Source organism: Diadema setosum, chromosome 9 (assembly GCF_964275005.1).
Source record: "Diadema setosum chromosome 9, eeDiaSeto1, whole genome shotgun sequence".
Classification (NCBI taxonomy): Eukaryota; Metazoa; Echinodermata; class Echinoidea; order Diadematoida; family Diadematidae; genus Diadema; species Diadema setosum.
The window spans coordinates 20,339,492-20,346,735 of NC_092693.1; positions in this window are offsets into that span (position 1 = coordinate 20,339,492).

The following is a 7,244-nucleotide window of genomic DNA, read 5'->3' on the forward strand; positions in this document are numbered from 1 at the left end:
TCAAAAACCAGCGGAGAAAAATGCAGAAAAAGAGACAAAGACCAGGAACCCAAAGACTAAAACCTGTGGTAAAAAAGCTGGACAGGTGCCATCACGACAGCGCATCATTTGGACGGACGTTCACCAAAAGGTCCTTGAGCACCTAATTGACTGCCTCACATCCCCGCCAGTTATGGCCTTCCCCGACTACAACTCACCATTCATTTTGTACACCGATGCGTCGAAAGATGGTCTAGGTGCGGTCCTGTACCAGGAGCAAGGTGGGAAGAGGCGTGTGATCGCCTATGGGTCACGCACCCTCAGCCCAGCAGAGAAAAACTACAACCTGCACTCTGGGAAATTAGAATTCCTTGCGCTTAAATGGGCCATCACTGAGAAATTCAGAGACCATTTACAGTACGCCCCCTCCTTCACTGTGTACACGGATAACAATCCGCTGACATATGTGCTCTCAACTGCAAAGCTGAATGCCACGGGACAGCGGTGGGTTAGCGATTTGGCGGATTTTAACTTCACCATCCGTTACCTCCCTGGTAGGAAGAACGGTGCAGCAGATGCCCTTTCCAGACTCCCCGCTGATATTGACAAATTCCGGAAGGAATACACCATGAAAGTCTCCCCTGAAGAGATACAGGCTGTTGCTGTAGGTGTACAAGGTCAAGCAGATGGAGACACAGCAATAGTGGGTGCCATGATGGCGGAGGGGAAGGACATACTGGACGCAATGGATGACATCTTGGAGCCCTTACAGAGACTTACGAGGGAAGAGCTACTGGAGGCGCAGGAGCAAGACTCGGTTATAGGCCCTGTGTTGAGAGCAAAGCTGTCAGGCACCTCCTTCACCCGAAAGGAACGGCGTAAGCTCCCGAGGTTGACCACGGTACTCCTGCATGAATGGAAGAAACTTGAGACTGAAGATGGGCTGCTGTACAGGAGGACTGGAAAACACCGCCAACTTGTACTCCCCGCAAAATACCACAGGCTGGTACTCACACAACTACACAATGAGATGGGACATTTGGGTGCAGACAGAGTGACCAGCCTCATCAGAGATCGCTTCTACTGGCCCTATCTTCAAAGGGATGTCGAGCGCTATATCACACAAGAATGCTTGTGTCTGAAAGACAAGAAGCCAAATGTCCACCACAAGGCCCCCCTCAAACCAATCGTGACAACGGAGCCTTTCGAGCTCGTCTCCCTCGATTTCTTACATCTGGAGAAGAGTAAAGGCGGCTGTGAATACATCTTAGTAATCATGGACCACTATACTCGATTCGCCCAGGCATACGCAACCCCAAACAAATCTGCTAAAACTGCTGCTGAGAAACTTTTCGGTGACTTCATCCTTCGGTTTGGGTTCCCGAAAAAGATCCATCACGATCAGGGCAGGGAGTTCGAGAATAAGTTGTTTGAGCGTCTCCACCAGTATTCGAGAATCTCGAAATCACGCACGACCCCATACCATCCCGAAGGTAACGGGCAAGTGGAGCGTTTTAATCGCACACTTCTCGGCATGCTCCGCACCCTCTCATCAGACGAAAAGCAGGATTGGAGGGGGCACCTCAATAAGGTAGTACACGCCTATAACTGCACTAGACAGGCAGCGACCGGCTACTCCCCCTTCTTCTTGCTTTTCGGAAGGTCACCTAGACTCCCGATAGATGTAGCCTTTGGTGTTCAGGACGCCGAGGGAGGGGTTACCGCAACGAAGCCTGGAGACTATGCAGACAAATGGCAGGAACAGATGAGGCAGGCATACCGCATAGCATCTCAACACATGACGAAATCAGCAGCGCAGGGGAAGAAAAGGTACGACCTTAAAGCAAAGAGTGCACCCCTCAAGCCTGGTGATAGGGTCCTCGTTAAGAATGTTGTCCCACCAGGTGGGCCGGGAAAGCTACAGTCCTACTGGCAGGAAACGATTCACAAAGTAATTACGCAGAAGAACCCATCCATCCCCGTGTATGAAGTGCAGCCTGAAGATGGTAGCGGTCGGACTAAGGTGCTTCATCGTAACCTGCTTCTTCCCTGTGATGGTCTGCCCCATCAAGAACCCCTGACAACTCCCCTTGCGATGAGACGAAAGCCAACCAAGAGGCATCAACGCAGACGGGAGCCCGAGAGGCCAAAACCGCCACCACCTGATGACACTTCGGATTCTGAATACAGTTCTGAAGAAGAATACATCCTTAGTTGGCAAACCAGGCAACTGCACCATAGCGAGACTGAAAGGTCGTCCCACCCTAATTCTCCCTCACATTCGAGTAGCGATCGTGTCATCAGTGATAACGAGGATACAGAATCAAGAGAAGCCCCAAATACACCGCAAAACCATCAAATGTCACCCCCAGGCAGTCCTGTCCCCCAACCGAGCCCAGATGAAGTAAGGGAATCATGTTACCATGACGACAGCGCCAACCAAACACGAGACCCAGAAGTGAGTGAACGCAGGAACCCGACACGCACCCGTCGACCCCCGCAGACTTTTGCTTACACCCACCTCGGTCAACCAGCCTGGCAGCCTCATGATGCCCAGCTGAACCCAGTAATTGTAAGCCACGAACATCAACAGCATACCACCACACCACCACCACATGTACAGGGCTCGTTTATCCCATATCCCCCTATACCTCAGGGCTTGCCTAATACTAATTATCTACCCCTACAAAACCAGTACCTATCTAACACCGAACGAATGGCAGGAGTAACCCCAACGACCAAATTGACTTCAGAGTTTCCGTACACTCATTTTTCCCGAGCAGGTGCACCTCCTCCAGACTTTAAGCAAACGAACATGATGCCCTGGATGCCCTTCCCATCAATGCTTGTGCCACCTGTGAGCCAGTCTGCCCAGCAGCCTAACCAGTGGCCTTGGACCCAGATGACCAACCGGACGCATCAAACGAATTTGGCCCCTCCTGTGCTGTAACCCCATGAGGTAGCAGACGACGAAGACAACGACGACGACCTACTCTGACTCGGAGGTCAACCACCGCAGGGAGACCGACAAGAACTGAAAGCACCATGCACCCGGAGAACGAACTGAGCATAAGTATTACTAATGACTAATGAGCTCGTACTGATACACCAATCAGAGGATTTAGAAAGTTTATGTCTGGTACCGAACATTAGAATATTTTATTGAAAATACAAGGTTCCTGATACGAACGTCGCAGGGAGATGCGCGCCTCCCTGGGAACGTGACCCGCCCGACCTAGAGGATGGATGGAAATGAGATAATCTAGGCAGTTATGAAGAAATTGTTGCGGTTAGGTATCAAAATAACCTTACAATGTTCTGTACTCCGAAAAGATGAAGTAATGATTGGTGGAAATATGATTGACATAACTAACAAATTTGGTGCTGCCAAAATAGGTGCTCAGAAGGTTAAGTCTTGCGCTTGTCATTTGTCAAAAAAAAAAAATAAATAAAGAAGAAAACGTTGATTAAAATAATGAATTTCAGAAGCAGAATGCCAAATAACCAAGAGTGAAGCTGGAATTTTTGTACATGTCGAGGACGACATCTTTTTTTGGTGGGGAAGGATGTGAGACCCACAAGAGTACAGAAAACAGGCCCCCCTAATTTTTTGGAAGTTTCTGGATATATGCATTGGTATAAATAAGAAAATTTACCCTCACAAGCTTATTTCACTCACCCCTGAAATCAGAGTGGAGTTTACCCAATCTCTTCAAATTCTAAGAAAAATGCCTTCATCACGATGGTTGTGGTTTTGAGCTCCACACTTTCATCCCTGCATCCATCGTGACTAGATGTGTCATTTTTCCCTTCCTTCAGGTAAGAAATCTTATTTCTACTTCCATTCAATTATTCTAAATCATTCTTTCTGATGGGTAAATTTGGTGAATTCTATGACATTTCTTGTTTTGTAGTTAAACTACACGATTCCTCCTTCAATAAAAGAGGAATTAGGACTAAAGATGATGTTCTCAGTGAAGTTATTGAATATATGTATTGTATTGACCTATTATCACTTACCGTTGGACATGACTGGTATGCTAGTGTTGGTGAATAATAGAAATGGTGTTAATGTTATAATTGCGTAGTGATTTAGTAGTTTTCATCATGTAAGAGTTGAAATTACAACTTAAGCTGATTTAATTCCGGATTAAGTGCTACTTGTGCAAATGTGAACGAGCCATAGGCTGTGCCATCCCGTGTAGAAAGCAGAGTAGAACGGTCAGTGTGAACACTCTCCTAGACGGTGCGTCGCACCAGAGTCCACTGACCTTATTATTGATACGGCTCTCTTGGGATTGATTGCTAAGTACAGTAACTGATATTATGCTTTCTGAATGGAAACCCAAATAGATATGGATACTTTGTATAATGCTTACAGAGTTGCATTGTAGTATTGTACAAGATAGAAACAGTGAGAAGTAATTTAGTGTACATATTCAGAGTGTAGATGTAGAGATGGAGGTCCGATGTGAACACAGTTTGGATGACTCAGAGCAACCTCCACACCTTATCGGCCAGAGCGCTGACCACTAGCTCTCTGGACGGTGTGTTTATAGTTGTGGTCAGTACCTCTCTCACTTTCCCAGCTCCTCAGTTCCTCACTTTTGGCCAGTTTCTCATTTTTTGATAAAGAAACTAAAAAGGAATAATTCAGGGATCGTCCCCAAAGTTTGGTGTTCAGAGCGACTGTCGTGGAATTCTTGAAATACTTTCGCTTTTGCCTGACGGCAGGGATCATCTCAAATGTTGTTAAAGTTTATGTTGTAAAAGATTTTACAGAAGCGTTGGGTTTTATATGAGAGGAATAAAATACAGAATCGAGCAGGAAAGAGAGAGAAAACCTGGCTTTTAGAGAAATAAAGGAAAACTAAGGAAGTCAGATTTGTTTTGCAGTGTATTAAGATGGCTAGTTTTCCCTTTTGCTTTTAAAACAATTCTTGCCAAAGAAGTGAATACATTTCAGGTTTAGGTGTACGATTGATTTATTCATGGATACAAACAGAGATTAATCAAATGACATGTAGTTGCGTTTATGTGATTAAATCATTAATATTTTAAATGACTGGTTAAGGTAAAGCTAGATTGCTTTATTAAAGGAGCAGCTTAGATAATTATGCTTACTATAAAGGAATGCTAAGAATGACTGTTATGAGTATTAAAGTTTTATAATTAATCTTTGATTTTAGAGACTCTTTGAGGTACAAATAAGGCATCATATTGAGCAAAGTATAAATTATCAATTACACTGATGAAGAATTAAGTATTCGTATCAGCAATTTGTATGTGTCATTCACATTGTGCTAATGAGAAGAAGTGTTTGATAATTATGTTGATTGCGATTAATATGATCATTAGTGAGACTCGGTATGATTTATACCGGAATAAAGATACACACTTTCATCCCTGCATCCATCGTGACTAGATGTGTCATTTTTCCCTTCCTTCAGTGCAATACGAGACTGATCACAACCACCCCTCGATCCCCCTTGGGGTGGGGCTTTAACATAATTATTATTATTATTATTATTATTACTACTACTACTACTACTACTATTATTATTATTATCATTATCATTATTATAACACTTATTATATATACACAAATTAAGACTGATACGATCGAATTGAAACAGATAAACAAAAAACTCGAGAAATCGGGGAACAGGTTTCCGTAAAAGCAAACCATCTCGCACACTCTCACATTGAGGACGATCATAACTATTGGACCGACCTCAGCAACTGAGCAAAATAATGATATCGGTGATGAACGATAAGAGACAGATTGTGAAGAATTAATGACATTGTCCGCCTTCAGAAGCTTTTTAATCGACAAGTCATATCAATAAGTTATGAAACTCTGCCCGTCACGCCTCATCAATAAGTTGACAGCATGCATCCGAGTCGGATGGAACCGAACCTATTCAAAAAGTAAACACAAATTAATCCGCGCATCATTTTAAATATCCCGATCATTTTTGTAGATATTGAGCACTATTATATAAGAGTATCGAATATGAAGAGTTTGTTTCGTTCCTGAAGGGTGAAGATATTGGTTTTCTTAAAGATAACTTACTGAACATTAAAGAAGCATATTTAACATTGTGTGCTTTTGAATTTATAAACATAAATCGTTCATGTGACAACGTGAATAGAATGTGCTATAACACTATTTGAAGCATCATTATCTCGTTCCATCGGCATTCTATCGTTTCTTCTGTAGAGCTGTATAGCATTATCATCGGTTTTTTCAATAGTTGTATCGTATTGACCGATTTCAAAATAAATGTTTTTATTCAGAACAAGATATTCTAATCAGGAAAATATTGAGTAGAACACGTAGAGGAAATGGCTCCCACGACCCCCCCCCCCCCAAAAAAAGGGGGGACGTTTCATTTGTTGTACTCCTATATGTTACATCGGGAACAATGTCTGCACCACATTCAAAAGATCCGAGAGAGTTTATCGTATATTATGGCAAAATATTTTGTGAGTGAATTGAGTAATGTCCGATTCATAGCAAATCTCGCCACTGTAGATTTTATGGACTGGCTGTTTGCATTCTTCACGATCTCACATGTAAATTCTGTTGCCTTCCGGAATACCAAACTGTGCATTTCCTCAAAGAAATAAGGCCAACTTGCATGTATTTTTCAGGAGACTGCGTACCTGGCTAGCATTTACAGCTTTTTACCATCAAAAATAAAGGTAGTAAATTTCCATTGAGCACATTTAGCTTGGGGAAACGCCAGATATCGTCTGATGATTATATTTACATTTTACAGCAAGCACCAAGCTTTTAGTGGGTCCCTCCATTTTCGCAGTTTGCGTATACTACTTCATGGCACAGTTTTCATAATAATGTATAATTTTTATAAGGCTCCACATTTTGATGATGCCCTTCTCAGTTTTGCTTTGATCTGCCTGTGAAACCTTATTTTCTGTTACCAAAGAAAAATATATAATATCTATGTTCTCGTCCAAAAATGAAATAACATTTGAATTGAATTGAACTGAAAAAAAAGAGTATATCATAATATAGCTCCATGGTATTAGAGAGCCGGCGTACTTGACCTCATTATCTTTTCATGGAAAGCTTTTATTATGTAACTTCAGCTTCACCAGACCGAAATACATGTACATTGTACTTCATAATGAGGGAGGCTCAGTAGAAGAAGAAAGAGAAATTCTGACCAACAACCTTATTGGCGCCGCAGCTTGCAGAAGATTTTAGTTTCACGCACAAGTCAATGAGATGGAGGAAT